Consider the following 26862-nt stretch of genomic DNA (forward strand, 5'->3'; position numbering starts at 1 on the left):
AATAATTATTATAATGTTTTAATATTTAAAATTTATTTTAATTAATTTATTTATGTGTGTGTGAGAGAGAGAGAGAGAGAGAGCACGCACACACGTAGGCAGAAGAGAGGGAGAGAGAGAAGCGTAAGCAGGCTCCACGCCCATCTCGAGAGTCTATCTCACAACCTGAGCTGAAAGCAAGAATTGGATGCTTAACCAACTGAGCCACCCAGGCACTTCATAATATTTATAGTATATAAACATAATATAACAAATAATTTAGCACTTTCTGTCAGTTTGAGTTATGCTGCAATAACAAATGATCTCCGGAAACTCAGAGCTTTATAACAATGAACATTGATTTCTTGCTCACGCTATGTGTCCATCATGGGCAGGTTCAGCTTGGCTCCGACTTATTAACTTTAGGACCCATGCTGACAAAGTAGTTCCGATTGTGTCATATCTGATCTTGTCAGGAGAAGAGAAGGTGGAGGCTGCGTGATGGTCCTTAGAGCCCTACCCGAAGGTGGACGCATTACTTTCTCTGATATTTCAATGGCCAAGTTAAGTCATACGACCAAACCTGAATCAGTGAGTCAGGAATGGATAACCTCCCAGAGGGAGGGGCCCGGAAGGAGGAGCGACAAAGAATTCAAACACTAATATCTCCTACGACCGACACTCTCTGTTAAGATTTGAGTAAGGGGTGGGGGAAGAGGAGTGAGGCATTTCAAAGTGTAAGGAATCTATTCCATAAATGAAAAGATAAAATTACTTGTACTAATTTCGATGCCAATTTGCAAACATTTTACTGTCTTTTTCCCTCTGGCTTTACTGAGATGTAGTTAACATATCACACTGTGTAATTTTAAGGTATATAACGTGATGATTTCACATATGTATGTAATGCAAAATGATTACCACAATAAGATTAGTTAACACATCCATTACCTTACATAGTTCTGATTTGTTTGTGTCTGGTGAGAGCTTTTAAGATCTACTCTCCGAGCAACCTTCAAATACATGATATATTGGTAACTGTAGTCCCCATGGTGTACATTACATCCCCAGAACATGTTTATCTTAAAACTGGAAGTCTGTACCCTTTGACCACCTTCGCCTACTTCCCCCATCCTCCCAGCAACCACCTATGTGCATCTGCTGTTTCTATGAGTTCAGTTTTGTTTTCTTTTAGATTCCACATATAAATGAGGTCATGTAGTATTTGCTTTTCTCTGTCTGACTTATTTTACTTAGCATAATGCCCTCAAGGTTCATCCATGTTGTTACAAATGGCAGAATTTCCTTCACTTTTTCTTCATTTGTTCATCTGTCAGTAGAAACTTAGATTTTTTCCATGTCTGGGCTATTGTGAACAATGCTGCAAGGAACATGGGGGTTCCGTTATCTCTTTCAGATAGTGATTTCTTCTTCTTCAGGTATTACCCAGAAGAGGAATTGCTGGGTTATAGGGTGGTTCTAGTTTTAATTTTTTAAAGAACCTCTCTACTGTTGTCCAGAGTAGGGCTGTGCCAAATTGCATTTTCTTTCTTTCTTTTTAAGTTTATCCATTTATTTTGAGAGAGAGAGAGAGAGAGAGAGATCACATGCACACACAAGCTGGGGAGGGGCAGAGAGAGAGAGAGAGGGAGAGAGAGAATCCCAAGCAGGCTCCTTGATGTCAGCACAGAGCCCAACGTGGAGGCTCAATCTCACAAACTGAGATTATGACCTGAGCTGAAATCAAGAGTTGGACATTCAACCGACTGAGCCACCCCAGTGCCCCACAAATTACATTTTCACTAACAGTGCACAGGGTTCTCTTTTCTCCCCATCCTCACCAACATTTGTCAACTCTTGTCTTTTAGATAATAATCATTCAAACAGGTGTGAGGTTATATATCATTGTGGTTTTTATTTCCCTGATGATTCATGATATTGAGTTTTTCATGCACCTGTTGGCCATTTGAGTATCTTCTTTGGAAAAATGTCTATTCAGGGTCTTTGCCCATTGTAAATGGATCATTTGGATTCTTTGTGTGTGTGTTTTTTTGTTTTATTTTGTTTTGTTTTTTTGCTGTTGAGTTGTATGAGTTTTTTTTTTTTCATTTATTTTTCTCTAGTCTTTATTATTTCCTTCTACTGGTTTAGGTTTTGTTTGTTCTTCTTTTTCTAGCTCCTTTAGATGTAAAGTCAGGTTGTTTATTTGAGATTTTTCTTTCTTCTTGAGGTAGGCCTGTATTGCTATACAGCTTTGCTGCATCCCAAAGATTTTTGGACTGTTGTGGTTTCACTTTCATTTGTCTCCATGTATTTTTTTTTAAAGAGACAGCCTTTATTGTAAGTATTTTTACACTGAAGAATTCAAAATGTGGTAAAGTTTTCTGGAATTTGCTGATTTGTATTTAAAAGGAACTGTTGACAAAAATTCACTGGAAATCATCTGAACAAGTGAGAAAATACAGTTGATACTACTGGAACAGTAAAATAATTCCAGGACATATGGCTTATCCAACACAATACCTTAGATGCTGTCACTGATATGAAAACTGTTTCTTCCTCTTCTAAATACACAGTAGTATAATTGTCAATATTCAATCACTTCTGTTCTTTCCTGAATATATAAAAATTAAAATACCAATTATATCTTCTTTTCAAATGTTTCTTACAGATACAATTTCATTATTTTCATTCAATAGTGGTGTGGTGTAAGAGATTTTTCATTCATAAGTCAAACAACAATCTACCCAAAGGGAACTGATAGTCTGTATGCTCATAGTGCAAATAAAGACTTCAGGAATTCAACAACTGACATTTCTAAAATACAAAACAGATAAAATTCTTTTTTTTTTTTAGAATTATTTTTTAGGTTTTTATGTTTTATTTTTATTTTTTTAATATATGAAATTTATTGTCAAATTGGTTTCCATACAACACCCAGTGCTCATCCCAAAAGATGCCCTCTTCATTACCCATCACCCACCCTCCCTTCCCTTCCACCCCCCATCAACCCTCAGTTTGTTCTCAGTTTTTTTTTTCTTTTTTTAAAATTTTTTTTTCAACGTTTATTTATTTTTGGGACAGAGAGAGACAGAGCATGAACGGGGGAGGGGCAGAGAGAGAGGGAGACACAGAATCGGAAACAGGCTCCAGGCTCTGAGCCATCAGCCCAGAGCCTGACGTGGGGCTCGAACTCCCGGACCGCGAGATCGTGACCTGGCTGAAGTCGGACACTTAACCGACTGCGCCACCCAGGTGCCCCTGTTCTCAGTTTTAAAGAGTCTCTTATGCTTTGGCTCTCTCCCACTCCCTCTTTTTTTTTTTTTTTCCTTCCCCTCCCCCATGGTCTTCTGTTAAGTTTCTCAGGATCCACATAAGAGTGAAAACATATGGTATCTGTCTTTCTCTCTGTGACTTATTACACTTAGCAGAACACTCAAGTTCCATCCACATTGCTACAAAGGGCCATATTTCATTCTTTCTCATTGCCACGTAGTACTCCATTGTGTATATAAACCACAATTTCTTTATCCATTCATTAGTTAATGGACATTTAGGCTCTTTCCACATTTGGCTATTAAAACAGATAAAATTCTTAGGAGATACAGGCACTAAGCTCTACTAGGCAGCTGGCCACAGAACTAGAACACGGGACTGGTGATTCCAAGGGGACTCCAGGAGCTTCCAAACTCAACTTGAAATCTCATCTTAGGCTTTGTATTTTACTTTTCCAGTTTCACTAATGACGCAAACATGATTCAAGTCGCTGAAGTATTCATTGTAGTCAAGGGCATATCCTACGACAAACTTGTCTGGGATTTCAAATCCGACGAAGTCTGGTTTATAGCCAACACTTCGAGGGGTCCTCTTCACCAGCAGCCTTGCAACCTTGACCATCTTTGGATTATGCTGCTTGACCATGGAGAGCAAGGTTTGCATTGTTTTGCCAGTGTCAATTATATCCTCAACAATCAAGACATTCTTTCCAGTTAAAGTGGAGAGATCATCTCCACCAGTTTCTTTTATGTCCCCTGTTGACTGGTCATTACAGTAGCTCTTCAGTCTGATGAAATCTACAGTCATAGTAATGGATCCATCACAATTTCTGTTCAGTGCTTTGATGTAATCCAGGAAGTCCGCGAAGAATTTATAGCCCCCCTTGAGCACACAGAGGGCTACCATGTGATGGCCACCCATCTTCAACACGTCTCGGGCAAGACGCTAGGTCCTGTCCATAATTAGTCCACGAGGAATAAACGCCTTTTCCAAATCCTCAGCGTAATGATGAGGTATACAAAATAAATCTAGATCATAACCTGGTTCATCATCACTAACCAGACGCTGGGGCTGCGGGTCGCCATAACGGAGCCGATGGGCGCATGCGCTGAGAGTAGCCTGAGGAGGAGGAAGCCGGAAGCGCAACAGAGGAGGAGGCGGAGGCTCCGCAGAAGGCAGAGACCCGCAGGAGAGCGGAAGGAGCCACTCGCTCATGCGCTCTGGGCGGCCGCCACCGCCGCCCTGCCTCCATGTATTTTTTGAGTTGACCCCATTCATTGCTTAATGGCGTGTTATTTAATTTCTATGTATTTGTGGTCTTTCCACACTTTTTCTTGTGGTTGATTTCTAGTTTCATAACATTGTGGCTGGAAAAGATGCATGATATAATTTCAATCTTTTTTAATTTGTTGAGATGTTTCTGTAGTTCTTCTCTGTTCCTCCTCCTCTTCTCTTATGGTTTGCTGGCATTCTTTAGTGATATATTTGGATTCCTTTCTCTATTTTTTGCATATCTACTCCCAGTTTTTGATTTGTGGGTGCCATTAGATTTATGCATATAGCAGTCTATATTAAGTTGATGGTCACTTAAGTTTAAGCCCATTCTAAAAGCACTAAATTTTTACTCCCCCCACCCCCATCCTGAAACTTTAGGTAGATGGTGTCATACTTTACATCCCTTTATTTCGTGGATCCATGGGTCACGGATTTATTCTGTGGCTGATTTTAATAGATATATTTAATTTTATTGATTTTGTACTCCATAATTTTTTTTTATTCCTGTTTATGGTCTTTCATTTTCACTCATAGAGACCTCTTTAACATTTCTGGTAGGGCTGGTCTAGTGGTTATGAATTCATTTAACTTTTGTTTCTCTAGAAAACTCTTTCTCTTCTATTCTAAATGATAGCCTTGCTGGATAGAGTATTCTTGGGTACAGGGTGTTTTTTTCTTTTAGCACTTTTAATATATCATGGCAATCCCTTCTGGCCTGCAAAGTTTCTGCTGACAAATCAACTGATAGCCTTATGGGGTTTCCCTTCTATATAAATGTTTTCTTTTCTCTTGCTGCTTTACAAATTCTCTCTTTATTACTATTTTTTGCAATTTTAATGACTATGTGTGGACCTCCTTGGGTTTACTTTGTTGGGGGGATCTCTGTGCCTCCTGGATCCAGATATCTGTTTCCTTCTCCAGACTTGGCAAGTTTTCAACTATTCTTTTTTTTTTTTTTTTCAACGTTTATTTATTTTTGGGACAGAGAGAGACAGAGCATGAACGGGGGAGGGGCAGAGAGAGAGGGAGACACAGAATCGGAAACAGGCTCCAGGCTCTGAGCCATCAGCCCAGAGCCCGACGCGGGGCTCGAACTCACGGACCGCGAGATCGTGACCTGGCTGAAGTCGGACGCTTAACCGACTGCGCCACCCAGGCGCCCCACAACTATTCTTTATTCAAATACATTTTCTGCCTTTCACTCTCTTCTCCTACTGGGATCCCTGTAATGTGAATGTTATTATGTTTTATAGTGTCCCTGAGTTCCCTTAATGTATTTTCATTTTTTATTATTCTTTTTTTCTCTCCTGTTCAGCCTGATTGCTTTCCATTTCTCTGTCCTCCAGGTTGCTGATCCGTTCTTCTCCTTCCTCTAGTCTACTATTTATTCCCTCTACTGTGTTTTTAATTTTGGTCATTGCGTTTTTCATCTCTGATTGGTTCTGTTTTATGTTTTCTGTCTCTTTGTTGAGGGTCTCACTAATATCCTCCACTCTTTTCTCAAGTCCAGTAACTGTATTTATGACCTTTACTTTAAATTCTCTATCAGTCATGTTACTTATCTCTGTTTAGTTTAGGTTTCTTGCTGTGATTTGTCTTGTTCTTTCATTTAGGACACATTCCTCTGTCTCCTTCTTTTGTTAACTCTGTTTCTATGTGTTAGGAAAGTCAGGTATGTCTCCTGCTCTGAAAGTCATGGCCACTGGGGATGGGGTGGGGAAAAATGAAAAAAAAAAGAAAAGAAAAAAAGAAAGTCATGGCTTTAGGAAGAAGAAGTCCTGGAGTGTAGTGTCCCCTGTTCACCAGACCCTGGCACTTCAGAAATATTGCATGTGTGTGTTCTGTGTGCTCTACTGTTTTGTCCCCTAAGAAGCTTTCGTTGGTGGGTGGGGCCTTCAGTCAGACCAGGTGTATGCCATCAGCCTGTTTGCTGGGGTTATAGTTGGAGTGATGTGTGTGGTGATCTTCTTCTCACCCTGGGGCAGGAATCACTTTGGAGTGATGCCAGCCCCTATTGGGGCTGCCTGCATATTGCTAGGCTGTGGCACCACTTTGGATGGACTCTGGCATGTTGGAGGGCAGGGGTCCACAGGAGAACACAGGGTAGGACATGTGGTGCCAACAAGGTCCACATGGTGAGCTGCAGGAGGGGACCCACAACTCCCAGGAAAACTCCTGTAGAGATCAGATGGGTTGGAGAAGACCTACTTAAATGATTTTGGGTGTCAACCTCTTATCAGATATGTGATTTGTAAATATTTTCACCTGTTCTATAGGCTTCCTTTTCATTTTGTTGGTTGTTTCTTTTGGTTTTTTGTAGTCCCACTTGTTTATTTTTGCTTTTGTAACTCTGCTTTTGGTGTCAGATCCATACAATCATTGCCAAGACCAGTGTCAAGGAGTTTTCCTCCTATGTTTTCTCATAGGGTTTTACAGTTTCAGGTCTTACATTTAAGTCTTTAATATACTTCAAGTTAATTTCTGTGGGTGGCATAAGATAGGGCTCCACTTCCATTCTTTTGCATGTGAATATCTGGTTTTCCCACTACCATTTATTGAAGAAATTGTCTTTTCTACATTTAATATTCTTGGCTATTTTGTCAAGTATTAGATGGCTGCATACATGTGGGTTTACTTCTCTGCTCTCAATTCTGTTCTGTTGATGTGTGTGTGTGTGTGTGTGTGTGTGTGTGTTCTGCCAGGACCATACTGTTTTGATTACTATGGTTTTGTAATATAATATATAGTATGTAATATATAATATGTAATATATAATATGTAATATATAGTGATGCCTCCAACTTTGTTCTCCTCAGGATTCCTTTGATTATTCCGAGTCTTTTGTGATTTCACATGAATTTTAGGATCATTTTTTTCTACTTTTGTAAAAAAAAAATGCCATTGGAATCTTGATAGGAATTGCATTCAATGTGTAGATAACTATGGGTAGAATGAGACATTTTAACAATTTTAATTCTTCTTTCTACTCTGTCTTAAAGTCTCTGTGGGATCAGTTCTTTTTTTTAATGTTATTTATTTTTGAGACAGAGAGTGTGTGCATGAGCAGGGGAGGGGCAGAGGAGTGGGGTACAGAGGATCCAAAGTGGGCTCAGTGCTGATAGCAGAGAGCCCGATGTGGGACTTGAACTCACGAACTGTGACATCATGACCTGAGCCGAAGTCAGACGTTTAACCGACTGAATCACCCAGGCACCCCGAGATTAGTTCTTTAAGTGTCACAAGTGGAAAATGTATCCCCTATGTAAGAACTATAGATGTTTTATGTTAAAAAGAGAAACATGGGAATTTATCCATTTCTCTGGACTAATAAGTCAACATGATTATAAAGAAACACAAAAGAAGGTGAAATGCAATAAGATGCTCACTGAACTAATTTCTGAGGTCTCAGAACTTCAGTGTCTTTTATCTTGATTTTTGTGGTTCATTTTAGAAGATGAGGATATCGCAGAAAAAGAGTCACATATTCATGTCCTGAGCCTTGTGAGAAAATTCCTGGTTTGGTAAAACAAGTTAGGACATTTACAATTCCCAGAGAGGAAGTCTGACAAGTCTTAGCACTTCTTAAAAATTCTTAATTCCCTGAGGATAGGAACAAAACTTCCTCAAATCTTTCATCAAATAGGGCTCATTTCATATCAAAGAATTAACAAGCCTCCTTAAGGACCTAACATAGAACCACGGGGTAATTAGGCTCATTTGGGGCTCAGGGTCTTCAAGATCTCTCATTTTTAAAACACTTCAGATCTGAAATGCCTTGTCAGAACTAGAAAGAAAGAAAAAGGACAAATCCCCACTGCATGCAGATATGTGGGGGGGGCAGGGAAGCAACCTTCTTTATTTGCCTCTTTCCTTTCCTGCCTTGCTAATGATTTCTTATTTTTCTTATACTACTTCTAATTTAAGCTCCTCTTGGTATGTTTTCTCCTACTTTCTGTTCTGAGAGATATTAAGAGAATGTGTTCCTAAGAGCTCTCAGTATTTAAAACTGGGAAAAAGAATGGTGTTGCTCTAGTCAGAACATCCAGATACACTTGCTTTAAGTATATATGGCTGCAGGTTCTTCACGGGGCTAGTGTGGCCAGGGAGTGCCATACGAGTGTGTGCTCACACTTTGGCAACGCAACAGTCATCCATCAAGTTTGCAAAGAAGTTGCGGTATATGTGCAGAGTTCCCTCACCACAGTCTCTTGTTTGATCTGATTTTAACACCAGTTCTGTGACACTGGGACTTCAATGCTACTGTATAATTGAAGATTAAGTTACAGACCCAGTGTCTGGGAGATCCATGGTGATCTCCTCCTTCTCCCCCTTCCTGACTCCTTTCTCCTTTCTCCATCCACGCATATATCTCAGAGTGCCCGTGTTCTCACACGGCAGCCTGAGATCCACTTTTGACTGCTCCACCACTGATCCATGAAATTATCCTTCCCCAAGATCGTAGTTCATTCACCTTAAGATGGGTGCTTTACCCAAACAAGTTAAGCAGGGCTTATCTCTGGGATTTTAAAAACTAGAACCGAGACTTCAGCACCTCTTCAGTGGCACAAGGTTTTAGAGCATTTGTCTCTAACATTCTACTAAAAACAGCTCTTGTCAAGGTCATCTGTGAACCTTCTGTGGTTGTATCCATTGGCCAGTTCTCAGGACTCATTTTTCTCCATCGCTCAGTAGCATGTAGCATCCTGATCACTTTTCCCTCTTCCATTATCTCCAGGTGGCTTCTGGACACCACTCTCTTGCTTCTCCTTCTACCTTGCTGGCTATCCCTTCCCAGTCTTCTATGCAGGTTTGTTCCCAGCTCCCAGTCTTTAAAGGCTGGAGAGCTCCAGGGCTCAGTCTTCAAATTTCTTTTATTCTCTGCCTTGGGCTATCTTTGATTCTTTTTTTTTTTTTTTCCTCCAAATCCAATATCTCAGCACATAATACTGCCTTCAAAATATATTCAGTATGGCTACTTCTCACCAACTCTACCACATGATTTCTTACTCAGCCACATTTTCTCTCACCTACATTGTTGAAATAGTCTCACCTCCTCCATTTTGCCCTCCTACCCTTTACTCTCTACATACAGCCAGAGTGGTTCTACTAAAACATGAATCAGATCCTCACTACTTTCCAATGACTTTCCTTTCCAGAGTAAAAGCCCAAATCCTTACAGTTACCTTGGATCTGTATGGTCTGGCCATTGCTACCTTTCTGATCTTGTCTCTCAGCTCTTTCCTTTCCCCTGTGTCTATGCTGCCACGCTAGCCCTCTTGTTTATCCTTAAACATGTCAAGAGCATGTTCTCACTTCAGAGCCTTTGTGTTTGCCCACCCACCAAATATTCTTATTACTTTCTCCCTAACTCCTTTATTTGTTCAAACAATACCAAACACAAGAAGACTTTCCCCGGCCACATTTATAAAATAGCATGCGCCACCACCTGGCACTCCCCTGCCCCTTTTGCTGGTTATTTTTTTCCACAGCAGTTACCACTACCTGGTATATTATTTGTACATTTGTTTAGTGTGCAACTTTCTCTGTTCCACTAGAATAGAAGATCCCTGAGGGCAGACATTTTCCTTGTCACCACTGTGCTCCTAGTGCCAGAATGGTGCGTGGCATACAGTCAGTCTCTAAAGCAATAGCTGATTGAGTGAATAAACAAACCTGAGTCTAGAGCTGTGGGAGACTGTGTTTCTTAGCAAGTAGAGAAAGCCAGTGTGAAATAAGAGAGAACAAAGCCAGCATGCTGGTGGGAGCAGAGACCAGGTGAAAGATGAGTGAGTACTGGTTGTGCTCGGTTTCCTGATGGTTTCTGATGTGTTCAGGTGCATTTTGGATCACCTGCTGCTTGGTGGTTCAGTCCTCCCATGGCATCCCTGGACCTTTGTGGCCTTGTGTTCTGCCAGGGTCCTAATGAGTACGCCAAAGTCATATACACAGAAGGAGCTGTGGGCAGGACCAGAACCCAGATCTTGGATTTTCAATCTAGCATCATACTAGGTGTTTCTGCAGTTTAAAGCCCTTATGTAATTACACAGCCCAGAGATATTTGTGCCCAAATCCACTTGAACCAAGGCCCCAGAAGGTGTCAAAGGTGAATGAGGTCCTGCTAAACTTTCTAAATATCTGCTTTCCTCCTGCCAAGGGTGCAATCAATTTCTTATGTAAACATATATTTTCAGGATCTAGAAAGAACAACACATCATCGTTGACTGTCCCATTATTGATCACTTCATGGTGATATTAAGAATAGAGTGTTTTAAAAAATTATTTGCATAAATGACTGGAGAGATCCTATGATGTTGTTTTGGAAGAAATGTTAGAGGCAACTTCATCCATCTAGAGAAATGCTATGACTGATTAAAGATAACTTGGTTAGTGACAGAGCTAGAGCTAGAACCCCAGTATCACATGGCTGTTTGACTTTCAACTCAGGCTCTTTTTACTGCACAAGATGCCTCATTTTTCCTTTTTCCTTTGTCCTTTCACCCCCACCCTGTTCTCTGAGGTTATGTACACCTGTGTAAACTCTATTATCCCTCCATCAATAAATTGTGGATCATGCTACTTCGTTGTCTCCAGGGAGTGTGGTGACACATTTTAAATGAACTCAGGGTAACCAAAGAGTGTTAGATGGAAGGCAATCTCATACAAGCTGTGAATGAAATATAAATCAATCCAAACTCAGCAATTTATGGACTCACCCATGTGAAAGAATAATAACTTTAGATTATGTCCTAAAGGCAGGTTTAAGGGTCACCATGAGTAGACTTTTTTTATATTTCTATTTTAGAATGAGATACTGATTATTATCTTAGAGCTAAATTCTACTTTGCACTATCTGTCCTGCAGTCTGGAAAAAAGTATAAATTACCTAATGAAGTATGAAAACACTAAATGCTTCTTAATTCTTGATAGTTTGAGAAGGATGAATGATATAAGAATAAGGAAGGGCTATAGCAAATATTTAGGAGAATTAAAATATATATCTTTATATTTGCATGATTCCAGGTTATATGAGATGAAGTTTCTTCAAATCTGGAAGACCCATCTCAGGATGCCAGCAAGGAGATGTATCACTTTCAACTATATGTTCTTTTTTTGAGTAATCCTATTCATATTGAAATCATGGGAATGAGAACCTAAATTGGTTCAGTCTGACATAACACCCACTGACCAGAGGAAAGCAGGATACGTTCCCTGCAGTAGGGAAGTTCTAGTTCCCCAAGACAGAAGTGAGAAGACACGCATGCTGAAAAATGAGAAATAACAGGTGTCCCCTAAATTCCCCTGGATTTGTTCTTTTGCCATTTCCCCCATGTTGTCATAATATGTTGGGAAATAGCAGAGTATAGGGCAAAGAGACCTGGAATAGATTCTGAGTCTTGAATTTGACCTTCATCTCTGCGTAACATTAGACAAGTCATATATATAACCTTTTGGGTACTTGGTTTTCTCATCTGTAAAATTGGAGAGCTTTAATGTGTTGTTGCCAAGATTTCTTCCCGCTTCATAGGGGAAGAATTTATGGCACAAACTTGGGCGCTGTCCACGGTTCTGCCAAGTTAAAGTGAAATCTTTATAAATGTACTTCAGGGCTTTATTGTGATAAACACCCCCAATGAGAATTTATTCTGTTTAAACATCAAGATTCTGATGGCGTAGACTCAAGTAGCCACCCAGATTGGGGTGGCTGAGAGCTGTGGAAGATGTCTTGGGCTGGGAATTAAGAGATGTAGTGCAACGCTCATCTGTGCTTTGGTCTCTCTGACATTCGTCTACTCTTCACTTAAACACCGCGATTTTCTTTTGGTCACTCAGTTATCTGGTATCAGTCCATACAATTCAGGTAGAGCCGAATTTACCCTCCACACTCCTCCTCCATTTAGCCCACTTTGTTACGGTGAAAAATTGTAGGTCTGTACAAGATTCCAGGTGGGGCTGAGTCATGTGAACTTTCTAAGGTGCTGGCTTTAGTGACAAGCACCAGTCAGGGAAAGCTCAGCTCCTTTGGAGCATGAATAGGAAAGAAACAAACAGTGAAAAATAATGCAAAAGGGAGACAAAAAAGGACCTAGACATTGGATGGGCTTGCCTCAGGTGCTGAGGAGATTCAGAAGATTAACTTCATTCCACAACCTCCCATCCAAAGAGGTAGAGTCACCTGAGTCCCTGAGGAAGGTGTCCTCCATGAAGTAACCCATTGCCGAGAAAATTTCAGCATCTCCTCCAATAGATCAGTAGTACTTAGAGTCAAAGACCACTGTAGAAGCAGAGTAAGGTTCCAGAAGGGAGATCAGTGGTCACACCTGAGTAAGAAACAAGAGTCTAATTTCAGTTCCACATACATTGAGATTCTGGCTGGGACAATGGACATAAAACGAGCATTTAGTGCTCTGAGGTCAATACAATCACATGTGCAAGTTATTGCAAGAACATAATGGATGAGCATGTTGGCTGATGGTGGTGTTGAGGGGAGACTGCTCAGGGACAGTTTCCTGGTGGGAATAAGAGCCGAGCCATCATAAAAGAAACATGCGAATTAGCGGAGAGAGGCTCATTGCGGGCTTAAGGGACAGGGGGCAAGGGGCAGGGGCAGCAGAGTGACCATCAGTGGGCACGTTTGCGAGCATCAGTAGGTGTGTTTGTTGAATCACATGCTGTTCAGTGCGGCTGGACCCTGAGTCCAAGGCAAGGACAGGTGGGAGATGGAGCTGGAGAAGGCAGCAGGGGATGGATCTTGGAGGGCCTTTGATACCACGAGAAAGAACTTGGACATTTCCCTGTAGATCAGAGGTCACACACTGGTAAACCATGGGCTAATTTTTACCCTCAGGTGTTTTGTTTGGCCAATACAACATTATTTTACCATTGTACATGAGCGATGAATCATGGGAATCTACTCCTGAAGCCAAAAGCACACTGTATACACTGTATGTTAGCTAACTTGACAATAATTTTTATTTAAAAAATAAAAATAAAAAATAATTGAAATAGCTTTAAAATTTTTTTTTAATTTCCACTTTGTTGATGGTTTCTGTTGCTGTGCAGAAGCGTTTTAGTTTGATGTAGTCGTATTTTTTTTATTTTTTATTTTGCTGCTTGCAGATTTAAAAATTGGGTGGCTTCACGTATCCAAAGATCTAGATTTCTGGTCTCTCTTGAAAAAAATGAGAGGATCTGGCAATCCAGGGCCTCTATACACTGATACAGGTGAAGATTACCTGGAGACAAATAATAGCTCTCCTCCCTGGATGGGGCACATGTGTTTCAAGCTCATTGCTGTCCCCAGTGCTCTCCACTGGTTCCTCAGCTGGCGTCTGGCTCCTCTCTCTCTCTCTCTCTCTCTCTCTCTCTCTTTATCTGCATGGCCCTATTGTAGAGAGAGGATCTGTAGTGGGACTCAGTTACCTGCATCTAGAGTTGAAGTTTCCCCCCACGGTGTATAACCAAGTTTAGGTCATTTAATCCTTCTGGTGCTCAGTTTCTTAATTTCTTAAATCCAGACTGGTTAACTTCCAAGGTCCCTTCCTGCTCCATCACTCTACGATTCTTATATCATTAAAACAGTGATAAAAATGCTCTAGTATTGTCCAGCTTGCAAAAATTCCATACGCTTTTTTTTTTAATAGCCCTTGTGAGTTAAATACTGTGTTCTCGATTAAAGAGATGTGTGAACTGAGGTCCAGAGAGGCCAAGATACTAATCCTGTGCCCTTTCTCCCATGCTACACTATACAGTAATGCTGTGCTTGAATTTCTCTTTTCTGATGTTCCCCAGGGTCGGTGCATAACAAATAAAATGACAAAATACGACCAACTAGCATGCATGAGATAAAATATATGAGATATAATTCCAATGCAATGGGACAGTTTCCATATGATAAAAAATAGTAGTCTTGTCTAATTTTTTTTTAAACTTCATGTTTCTTGTAAGATGTTTTGGCACCCCACAGAAGAAGGAGCTAAAAACTGAGCTCCCAAGTAGGCTTTTACTCACTTCTTTTCAGATAATTTATTCAAGCACAAAATCTTTGAAGCCATTTTGTAATCAAGTCTGAAAACGATTTACAATCCTAAGGTTCAGGAAAGCTGGGACTAGCATGAAAGGGTATACCTGCAGGGAACGCGGATGTCCCTGGTTGCATATATGCAGGGGGCTTTGGCTCTTCATCTGTGTTCCTCTGAGGGGAGAGGAAGGTGGACTTCTAGGGAGGCAATGGCTTGCTGTCCTCCTGATAACCCACAACGTAATGGGAATGCCACACTTGTGAAGTCGTGTCCAGCAACCAGATGTTCTGCTTCATCCAGTTGAACGTGAAGTTGCTGGAAAGGAGAGACTGCCACACGTGGAATGAATAGGAGTCTGGCTTAATGATTCTAATATGACAGACAGACCAGGGCCAAGAGCTGATCATTCGTATGCATTCAAGAGAAGTGTGTAAACTGGAAGACAATTAAGATCATGATGCTAACACAGACAGAAAGGCTAGGGGAAGACTTAGTATGTGATTATGTATAGCTTCTGATGGGGGAACGTTGCTGGGATGTCTTTATTATTGTGTGTGTGAAGCATAATAAATATAATCCTCTTGGTGGGGTCTCTGGGTGGCTCAGTCGGTTAAGCGTCTGACTCCGTTTCAGCTCAGGTCATGATCTCACAGTTCGTGAGCTCTGACAGTGTGGAGCCTGCTTGGGATTTCTCTCTCCCTCTCTCTCTGCCACTCCCCAGCTTACTCTCTCTCTCTTTCAAAATAAATAAATAAACATTAAATTAAAAAAAAAATATAATGCCCTTGGGAATTAAGTAGTGTATATAATTTTGCAGAAAAGCCTCTGTATGTTTGAGATACTGACTGGGGAAAGGGGATTCTGAGCTGAACGAGAAAAACCCAAGACTGCATCTCAGACAATCAGCTCCCACCACTTCTGCTCATCACTCCGGTGGTCAAGCACCGGATCAAGAGAGTTCTCTGCCTTTGGCAGTAGTCGTGTCCCTTAATCTTCCCCAGGACTCCTCCTCTGTGGCCATTCACTGGTACCTCACACTGCTGTTGGGAGTCACGTCTCCTTGTTTCTACTGCGGAAAAGCTTGGGATCAAACCACTCTGCAACCAGGTCCCAGACTAGGGTGCACACGCCAGTATTGTAGTGTCTCAGTTGGAATAACATAGTCTTGTCTTCTCAGAGCCTAGCTCTTTGAACCCAGCCCAGCTAAACTATTTTCTTTTCCTTGGGAAAAACAAGGAGTTTCCTAACAGAGTTGCCAGGGCAACCCAGAGTTTAGGTCAAATCTGCTTTCTTTGCGGTCGCTTGACATGTAAGCGTATTATTGTTGGACCTCACTGTCACTTTCTGAACTGGTCTCCGGAAGCATGTTTCACAAGTGTTTTCTCTAATGGCGTCCTCTTGATTCCTTTAATCCCATCTTATCTCCCTTTTCAACCCTAGTAATTTTCTTCTCCATCATTGATCCCCCCAATTTTAGTCTCCTTAGTTGGGTGACACTTTTTTTTTTGATTCCTTGCTCTGACCTTAAGATCCCTGCACTTTCTTTCTTTCTTTCTTTCTTTCTTTCTTTCTTTCTTTCTTAAAATAAGTTTGTTTATTTATTTTGAGAGAGACAGAGAGTGTGTGAGCAGGGTAGGGGCAGAGAGAAAGAGAGAGAGAGATTCCCAAGGAGACTTTGCACTGTCAGTGCAGAGCCTGATGGAGGGCTTGAACTCACAAACCATGAGATCACGACCTGAGCTGAAATCAAGAGTTAGAGGCTTAACCAACTGAGCCACCCAGGCACCACCCCCATTGTTTCTTTTTCTGGTAGTCAACTTCGAAATCATGAATGGGAATTTCCTTTTTCAGGAGAGAAGAGACTTCTGGTCAGCTTGGAGAAGTAAATTTATATTCTGTTACCTTCTCTGCTCCAAGATGCAGACACAACAAATAAAATGTAAAAAAAAAGAAAAAAGAAAAGAAATTAAAAACATTAAATGGAACCTCCTGCGATTGTAGTTCTTATAGATTAAAATAATCAAATTTTAGAAATTTTATATGGTTCATCGTAAAATAGAAATGGACTGAAAACACAAGCTGACTATCCCTGTGTCTCAGAAACGAACAAACAATGTAAGTGGTGAGTGGGGCTGGCGTTACAGGCTTGCTTGGTCTGGAAGCAGGCGGTAGTAAGAGCTTCACTGTCTTGGGTAACAGGGACTTGAAAATGTCTCATGAGGGGCGCCTGGGTGGCGCAGTCGGTTGAGCGTCCGACTTCAGCCAGGTCACGATCTCGCGATATCTCGCGTGATCTCGCGTGAGTTCGAGCCCCGCGTCAGGCTCTGGGCTGATGGCTCGGAGCCTGGAGCCTGTTTCCGATTCTGTGTCTCCCTCTCTCTCTGCCCCTCCCCCGTTCATGCTCTGTCTCTCTCTGTCCCAAAAATAAATAAACGTTGAAAAAAAAAATTAAAAAAAAAAAAAAAAAGAAAATGTCTCATGAGAGTTGGAGGACTGGACGCTCGATTGTTACTTGAAGGTATTGGAATGGGACTCGATGTCTCATAAAAGACTGCGGGGCGGGGAGCGGGGCAACTGCTACCAACGAATGCTTGGACCCCGTGCATCCTGGTACATGCATGATTTCGGAGGAAGGAGGGCACAGGCTCCGTGGTTTGACCAGCAACTGAACCAGACTGTCTGCTGACTGCGCGGCTTAATGGGTAATATCCCAGTTGTCACCCCAGGGCTTTTCTATTTATTTTTAATTTTTTTTTAAAGTTTATTTATTCTTGAGGGGGACAAGGAGGGGCAGAGAGAGAGGGAGACCCAGAATCCAAAGCAGGTGCCAGGCTCTGAGCTGTCAACACAGAACCCAACGCGGGGCTCGAACTTACAAACTGCAAGATCATGACCGGAGCTAAATTTAGATGCTTAACCAACTGAGCCACCCATCTGCCCCTAAATCTGTCTTTAAATACTGGGTAGATGCAGGATCATCTAAATTAATTACTAAAGGAGTTTTTTTAAGAGGATCCTGTTGGAGGGTCAGGAGACCCAGAGAAGGCAGAGGGACATTTGCCTTGCTGTCCCAAGAGAAGAGCGGAGAATGCGGTCAGCTCTTGGGAACTCTAACTTCTGACGAGTCCTTCTGGGATTTCGCCCAGTCCCCCTGCCGTTGAACGCCATCCTCTCATTCAGAGTACCCTATCAGTTGTAGTTCTGGGTGTGAAACAGACAATGGGGAGAGGGAAGATGATGGGGTGTGGAAAGAAGAATGAAAGACATAAGCAAAGAAAGTGTCTGCCAGGCCCGTCACCCCACGATGGAAAAGAGGAGACTCCAACAGTTCTTTAGGTCGGCCTCATCCAGACCCTGTCCACCAGCCCAGAGTGGCTTATTTCCACGGAGCACCTCAGAGAATTGCATGTGAGAGATGGAATCCGGAGCGTGAGCTGTATTAATGGTTGTGAACAAACCCAGTTCTCGTGTGTCATGTCGAGTGCAAATCAGACGGTTTGGTAGGACACAGTGTGCTGACTCTGTCCTGATGTGTTTCTTGAATTCAGATCTTCGAGTCTCTGGTGATGTTATAACTGACTGGTGGCCCCAACTGCACACGCTTTGGCGTCTCTTCCCAGCACACAACTCAGCACTGGGCTCGCAGTGGGGAGCGGGGCTAATGCAGCATTAAACTGTGCATTAGGATGAGAACTCCTCATTGTCAACATTTAGAATTGTTTTTAATGTTTATTTTCAGAGAGACAGAGAGACAGAGAGAGAGTGTGAGTGAGGTGGGGGGGGGGGGGGCAGAGAGACCGGAAGACCCAGAATCCGAAGCAGGCTCCAGGCTCTGAGCTGTCAGCACAGAGCCTGATGTGGGGCTCGAACCCAAGAACCATGAGATCGTGACCTGAGCCAAAGTCAGACGATCAACCGACTGAGCCCCCCAGGTGCCCCTGTCAACATTAAAAAAAAAAAAGTTTATTTTTGAGAGAGAGAGAGAGAGAGAGAGAGAGAGAGAGAACAAGTGGGGGAAGGGCAGACAGAGAGGGAGACAGAGGATCCAGAGTCCACAGCAGGCTCTGTGCTGAGAGCAGACAACCCAATGCGGGACTCGAACTCACAAACCATGACATCATGACCTGAGCCAGAATCGGACACTTGACAGACTGAGCCACCCTCGTTGTCAAGATGTTTAATTTTTAACTTAACAGAATGGGAAAAGCCAGGATGTCTTCTGTGGAGCTGAAGGGAGTTGGAGTGAAACTTGCAGGCACGCTGGAGATCTGGAAGGAAGAAGGGCTTCTTTACCTCTGGGTGGAGGACCATAGAGGCCTGCCACAGAAGACCTCTTCATGTCCATCCCTCTGTCCCCTTAGCAAATATTCGTTGAATACGCACAATGCTCTGTAATCAAATGCTTTTGGTATTTGCTTGTGTCCTCTGAGATTGGCTTCCATTCTTTGTAAAGTTTCTGTTTATCTTTACATCTGTCCTCACATACCCTCCTCTTTGGAAAAGCTTTCCATGACCCCGTAGACCATCTTAGATGCCTCTTTTCCTAGGTACCGCTTTGACCTGGACATACCCCCAGAAAATAAATTACAGTGTTGTAGTGTAAACACCTGTTCCAGGGATGACTCTTACGGGCTGTCTCTACTACCTCTGGCACCAGTAGAGCATCTGGCACACGGCAGATGGGATAAATGAATGCGTAAATTACTATTCACATTAAACGTCAGAATGAGGCAGTGGCCGTGAGTCCTCCCAGTTTTGAGGCTTCCACTCAATGGCAGTTTGTGCAGACCCTTCCTTGAATATCAGAACAGATTTCTCCAGCAGCAGGTGGCTGAAGGGATTCCTGTTCCGAAGGTGACTGAAGTCAATGCTTTCAACTCGGATGGCTTCTAACAGACAAAACCGACAGGTTTGAGTCAAGGAGTGTAAGTAGTTCTTTGTAGGGATCTGGAAATGAGGGCCCAGCTAAAGGCTTCTGACTTCACAGCTCTACCTTTATGCAAATCATTTCTCAGTATCCAAATGAGTTGGCAAAATGAAGTCTGTATTTTATCATGACATACCCTTCCAGGAATTTCAATAGTTAGCTATAAATCTTTGTACACATTAACTGAGGAACTTTTCCAAGGAAAGTTTATTTTAGATTGAGACCATGATAATCAGAGCAACGTTTATATAGCTCTATAGCTGAATTGGTTTTCTGGGCATGTTAGTTGGGTAAAACCATTTCTTTGCAGATATTTTCAGGTTATAAAAACCTGAGAAGTAAGCTTTTGTAGACCAATCTGGGACTCTAACTCCTGTTGCCTTTACTATGTTAGAAAACAGTCTGGGGGCGCCCAGGTGGCTCAGTCGGTTGAGTGTCTGATTCTTGATTTCCACTCAGGTCATGATCCCGGGGTCATGAGGTTGAGCCCCGCATCAGTGTCCATGCTCAGCATGGAGACTGCTTAAGATTCTCTCCCTCTGCCCCTCTCCCCAGCTCGTGTATACTCAAGAAAGAAAGAAAAGAAAGAAAGAAAGAAAGAAAGAAAGAAAGAAAGAAAGAAAGAAAGAAAGAAAGGGAAGGAAGGAAGGAAACAGTCTATTTCAAAAAACAAATTTACAAACAGATTTTTGGAACACAATGCTTACGTGTATACTTCTCGACAACTTTCAGTAGCTCCCTATTGCCACTGAACATTTGATCTTTAAACCTGCTCTTCAAAGCCCATTTACCTTTCCATACCGATATCTTACAATTCCTCCTTATGACCCTGCATTACAGCCAACTGGAGCCATATGTGCTTACTCTGCATTGCTTTCTGACTGCTATATATTTGCTCAAGCTGCTCCCACGCTGTTTGTTAAAATCCTATCCTACCGTTGAGAATCAACCGTAACCTTTCCTGATTCCCCTCAATTGAATATGACCACCTACTCCTGTAACTATCAAAGGTACTTTATTCCTGTGTTTAAAAAAAGATGACAGTGCCATTTATCAAGCAATTCGTAGATAGTGACCTTTGCGCTAAGCATTTTGCAAACATTGTTTAATGTAATCCTCATGACAGTTATATGGGGATCGGCATTAATTTTACATGTGCCTCTCTCCTGGAACTTGCTCTTTCTCTATCCACTATCTGAATGGAGAGAGAGAGAGAGAGAAGAGGGAGAGAGAAGGTCCTAGAGTAAAATGAGCCAACCACAGCCCACTGCCTGATTTTGTACATGGAGTTTCATTGAAACAGAACCATGCCCATTCATTTACATATTGTCCATGGCTGCTTTGGTGCTATAACGGTGGAGTTGAATAGTTGTGACAGAGACCATGTGGCCAACAAAACCTAAAATATTTGCTATATGGCCCTTTGCAGAAAAACATGGTCATCCCTTGGACTAAGAGGGTGATAGTCCCACATGATGGGAGGATCCTAAATCCCTGTGGACCAATCCGCTTGACTATGTGGAGCGGAACTGTTCAGCCCCCACCCCCACCCCACCAGCCTGAATTGACTCAAGAAACAAATTTTTATTCTGTTCATGGTCAAAACTCCTGGGTTGCCTGTTCCAGTAGTTGCCTAGCCTCACTAATGTAAGAGCAGTGTAAACATGCTAACTATCCTAGACAGCAATCAAATGACTCCTCTTCAAAGGACCCAGGAATGTGGGAAGGTTGTTCCTGAGTTCTCTTACTGGCTTCTGATGCCTTTTAAAAGTTACAGGCGAGTATGATGAGAGACATCCTAGGATCTCAAATCAGCAGCATGTGCCACAAAATAACTTACATGATGGTGGCTGAGTAGCTACTGATTGCATTGAGTAAATAAACACCATAGGAAAAAAAAAGATCCCAGTGATTTCTGAGGCATGTACTTAGTGGGTGGTCAGGTGGGGGAGGTCAGGTGGGAAAATCCGTGAAGCTCTTCTACGTGCCCGGCCCCTCCAGAGTTTGAGGAATTGAAAGTAAAGCGGATACTGATTCGATCACAGCTTCTTTCTTGGAAGAGCAGTGTGTGACATTCATTTATTCCTTCAGTGAAAAATGTTAGGGAAAAAGGAACTCAGAATGACTTTAAAGATAAACTTTCCCATGATCTCTGGGATACTGAAAGTGATTGCAATGTCTCAGTGGGGATTTGAATTAAGTTAAGGGCCATTCTTTGAATTAAGTTAAGGGCCAAAGCTTATCTTTGGACTGTATTTTGTTTGGAAAGGGAGCACCCTAGTCTGTAATCTATACATTCTCTGACAATGGCCATTTGAGTTCCTTGTCCATTGGCTTCCTTGGGGAGAATGAAGATGTTTATCCTCTGCACGCTTTGTTTCTTTGCTTTCACAGAACATAGTGATCTTGGAACAATAAAACCAGTTATAGATTAACTGATCCTGACGTCTCAGTTTCATGGAACCATCAAAGTTCAAGTTGGAAAACTATTGCTAAGGTTATTTATGAGGGCCCTACCCAAATGTTTTCCATGCGAGGTACAAGCAGAAGTCTGTATGGCAATACAGCATCTTTCTTACTGCTCTCCCATTCAGCTAGAGTGGGAATTGCAAATGGGCACCAGAAGCCCACAATCCTCCTACAGACATGTTCCGTTTGATCTGCAAAGTGTTTTATTTATTTATTTATTTATTTATTTATTTATTTTTATTAATTTTTTCGAATATTTATTTTTGAGAGAGAAAGAGAGAGAGAGAGAGAGAGAGAGAATATGAGCGGGGGAGGGGCAGAGAGAGAGGGAGACAAAGAATCCGAAGCAGGCTCCAGGCTCCAGGCTCCCAGCTGTCAGCACAGAGCCCGATGTGGGGCTCGAACCCACGAGCCGCGAAATCACGACTTGAGCCGAAGTTGGACGCTCAACCGACCGAGCCACCCAGGTGCCCTATGATCTGCATAGTGTTTTAAAATCAGGTTTATAAAAGTCCAGGTTTAAATTTCTCTTAAAAATTAGGATAGCCTGGGGCACCTGGGTGGCTCAGTTGGTTAAGCGTCTGACTTCAGCTCATGATCTCACAGTCTCATGGGATTGAGCCCTGCGTCAGACTCTGTGTGCTGACAGCTGGGAGCCTGGAGCCTGCTTCGGATTCTGTGTCTCCCTCTCTCTCTGCCCCTTCTCCACTTACTCTCTCTTTCTCTCTTTCTCTCTCTCAAAAATAAATAAACATTAAAAAATATTTTAAAAAATTAGGATAGCCTAAAAATACTGGGCCTAAGTTCCCATCCACCAATAATAATTCAGAGGTGGAATTAGATGGGAGTGCACCTTCCAGCTGGATGTGGTTCCCAGCAGTCTCTCTCATCTGAGCTCTGGTGCACCTCAGTCTTTGCATTACCTGCCTGGCTCCTGTGGGCGTTAGAGTTCCTGGCTCCCATTCCAGGGCTCCTTGCTCTCTCCTCTGCTTATCTCAAAAAAACATTTTTTTTTAAATAAAAGAAGATGAGATTGGGGCGCCTGGGTGGCGCAGTCGGTTAAGCGTCCGACTTCAGCCAGGTCACGATCTCGCGGTCCGTGAGTTCGAGCCCCGTGTCAGGCTCTGGGCTGATGGCTCAGAGCCTGGAGCCTGTTTCCGATTCTGTGTCTCCCTCTCTCTCTGCCCCTCCCCCGTTCATGCTCTGTCTCTCTCTGTCCCAAAAATAAATAAAAAAAAAAAAAAAAAAAAAAAAGAAGATGAGATTGGGATAACCTAAAGGGTCATCTTAGATCTACCATTATGTGACCGCCGGCAAGTCATTTGATATCTCGAGTTTCCTTGGTTATAAAATGCCTACAGCAAAGGATGGACATTCTAAAGAACAGCCAAGGTCATGCATGTAGAATAGGCCTCAGGTCTTCATTTTACCATCTGCGTCCACCATGGTTACCTTGCATCTAGTCTTTTCACTTTTCCATCCCATAGTTTAAAATGTTTTATTTAGCCCCCAAAACATGTTAGCACCCACTGTATGCCTGGCATTGGGTTGGGGATTCGGCGGTCAGTGAGAATAGACTCAGGCCCTATCCTCATGAAACTTACAGTGCCAATGGGGGAGGCAGATTCGTGTCAACTAATCATACAGATAAATGTAAAATGGTCACCAGGACAGCTGCTGTGAGGGAGATGACCTTCACATCCAGAGAACATGATGTAATGGGGCCTTTGGTGAAGGCAGAAAGGTCAGACAAAACTCTCAAGATCTGAAGGATAAGGAGTTGTGTGACTGGGGGGGGGGGGTGAGGAGAATATTCTAGGTAGTGGAAAGAGCATGTGTAAAAGTACTATGGGGCAGGAAACGTGGAGAGGGTGAGGCACTAGGAGAAACCGGTGGGTCTGGTGCAGAGGGGACAAGGAATGGTGGGGATACGTAGCTAGAGAAGAGAGGAGGATCAGATAGCATGTAGGCCATGCTTTGGGGCTTTAGTTTTATCTTAAGAGCAGTGGTAAAGCCATTGAAGACTTAAGCAGGGGGCTCTAGAAAATGGCAGCTCACTCTGTAGTGTGGAAACCAGATGGGAAGACATATCAGGTTGAATCTGATGAAATTTTCACTTCCATTCTTTTTGTCCTGGAAGCGGGCCATTTCCTATGGTTCCACCTGATAGAATACATGCAGGGTAAACCAGTTAGGGGGCTGGTGAGAGATGACAGTGGTCTGGACTAGGATAGGGTTTTGGAAATGGAGAGAAGTGGAAGGTTAAGAAATGCATGCAGGTCACACAGCAAGAAGGAGACAGAAGCAGAATCGAAACCCAATCAGTCTGATCCCAGACCTCAAGAATTCAAAGAATCTACTATGGAAGGCGATGTGTCCCGTAACAGATATTCAAGCTCAGGCTGACAGCACAAAGGAAGGTTTAGGAAAAGCTTCATGGAGAAGTCTATTTTTCCAGGGTACTGGAGAAGAAGTGGTGTTTTGACAGATCGTGATGGGCAAAGAGGTATCCAGGGGTAGGAAACTGACTGAGCAAAGGCACGGCACAGAAGACACCTCCACATGTTTGGGGAACTGCACACAGAGTCCAGTGTGGCTGGGTGTGGGTTATTTGTATGAGACAAGTCAGGAACAGAGAGTTAGTTGGGACTTAAATTGCAGATAAAGGACCTTGGAGCAGGAAGGGGGGAGGGAGTGTGCACCATTTCCCTCACTGTTGGTCATAAGGAAAATAAAGCCTGTAAGCAACTGAAGCCTCTAGAATCAATTTGGACTACTCTGTTTTGGAGTGGTAGTGAGGGCACTATCTCAAAGAGGGAAACTAGGTGACTTTGGTTTCTAAATCTGCTCTGGAGTTCAAGGCAAGACTACTTCTTCTTCTTCTTCTTCTTCTTCTTCTTCTTCTTCTTCTTCTTCTTCTTCTTCTTTTAATCTTTATTAATTTTGAGAGAGAGAGAGACAGAGACAGAGTGTGAGTGGGGGAGGAACAGCAGAAGAGGGAGACCCAGAATCCCAAGCAGACTCCAGGCTCTGAGCTGTCAGCACAGAGCCCAATGTGGGGCTCGAACTCATGAACCCCGAGCTCATGACTTGAGCTAAAGTTGAATGCTTAACCAACTGAGCCACCGCGGTGCCCCTCAAGGCAAGACTTCTTAACTTGGGGATTCTGCACTCGTGGATGGGCATCAGGGATCCTAGAACCTTAGGAAATTGTGGGGCAAAGTTGTATGTTGCATGAGCACCTGTGCTTCTTGTCTAGGAGGAGGTACTTCATAAGATCCATTACTTTCTCTAAGCACTCATGATCAAAGAAATATTGTAAGCCCCCACTGTGAAAGGGAAAAGCCAGCAACAGTCTCAATGGGGCTTTGCTTGGAGCCAGGAACTGGAAAAGTGTCCTACTGAGAAGCTTTGAGATTCTGTAGAAGTCAAAACCAAGAGTTTGAGTTCCCCACTGACACGCAGAACTTTCCAGAGAAGTGTCATCACTGTGGATCAGCAGAGGCCTGGCTCCGTCAGCCTCTGCCCGGGATGGCAGGTTGTCTGGGTTAGCAGGCCCAGCCAGGGAAAGATTAGGTGAGGCACATCTCCCTGTAACAGTGTCAGTAGGAAGAGAATCACTTTTGAGCTTCTGTCCCTGGAGGTTTACAGTGGTAACAGGAAGCTACAATTTCCAGGCAGATGACAGCTGTCTGGGAGGATTTGTACCATTGTACTTTTAGCCCAACCCAGCAGAGTCACTCAGCATAAAACAGGCTTGTCAGCGAGGCAGCTTGTGGGCAAGGCCTGTGAGAAAACCCTTCATTTCCTCCCGGTTGTCAAGTCATTTCAAAGCTTGCCCGGCAGGCCCTGCCATCACGGACACTGGCTGGGGTGACGGAGGGCGGGGAAGGCAGCAATGCCCGTGACGAAATTGAGGTTTCTGGGCAGATCCTTTGATTCACAGAAAATAGTTGTGCTGGAGGCCGGTCTGGTCATTAGTGGTGTGTTTTGCATGATGATTCTCTTTGATTAAAGAGAGACAGAGTCCCGTGTGGAATAGTCAGGATTAGGTCTGTCTGCACGTGACGGAAAATTGAGGACAACAGTGGTTTAAACGTCGTAGACATTGCTCCCTGTCACGTAAACCCACGCTGGAGCTGAGCAATCCAGGGTTGGTTTGGCAACTGTGTGCTCAGCAAACCTAGGGACCCACCAAACCTAGGAACCTACTCCATGACCCAGGATGGCTCCCTAACCTCCAGTCTGGGGGAAGTGCAAGAGGGGAAGAAAGGACCCCCCTTATTTTAAGGACACTTGCTCAGAGGTCTCGTGTCACAATTCTGTTTGCATGCCATTGTCCAGAGCGCACTGACTACTTGTCAACTCATGTGGTTAGAATACGGTCTTTAACTTGGGCATCTAGTGACATATCGGGGGTCCTGTTTTGTATACATATGGACAACTCGATGTCTCTCTACACCGCGTCCTCAGAAAAGATGGAGTGCTTTGATGCTGTTCAGATAACTCCAGAGACCTTAGCAAACCTGGATCTAGATGAGGTAGGTCATTCTTTTCTTGCCTTAGAGAGCAACTTTATAGAGATGGTCTCCTTCACTTTTGTCAGTAGGCGTGTGAGAAGCAAGACTTCTTCATTCACTCATTCATTCGTTCACTCGTATCGGTACTGTCCTATCAGAGACGATCAGCCGTTCACCACATTTATACTTCCTATCCAAAGGGGACACTTATTCCTAGAAAGTGGTCATCCTCCCGGAGGCTAGATGTCTCAGCCTCCCGCATCGAGGTGGGTCCATAAGGCCAGCTTCTGCCAATGGTATGTGGACACAGGAGACGTGTCCCTTCGGGGAGGAGGTGGTTAAAAGCTGTCTTCATCCCCTAGTTTCTTATCTGCCTCCAGAGGCTGGAGACCCGGAG

General features: G+C 43.0%; 1 pseudogene; it reads right to left on the reverse strand.

Annotated features, from left to right (window-relative positions):
* Window positions 1-3564: 3564 nt before the first annotated feature.
* Window positions 3565-4491, reverse strand: LOC112868548 (hypoxanthine-guanine phosphoribosyltransferase pseudogene; annotated as a pseudogene).
* Between the last annotated feature and the right edge of the window lie 22371 nt (window positions 4492-26862).

Source organism: Puma concolor, chromosome D4 (assembly GCF_028749965.1).
Source record: "Puma concolor isolate L17-30 chromosome D4, mPumCon1.1.hap2, whole genome shotgun sequence".
In the NCBI taxonomy this organism is placed as follows: domain Eukaryota; kingdom Metazoa; phylum Chordata; class Mammalia; order Carnivora; family Felidae; genus Puma; species Puma concolor.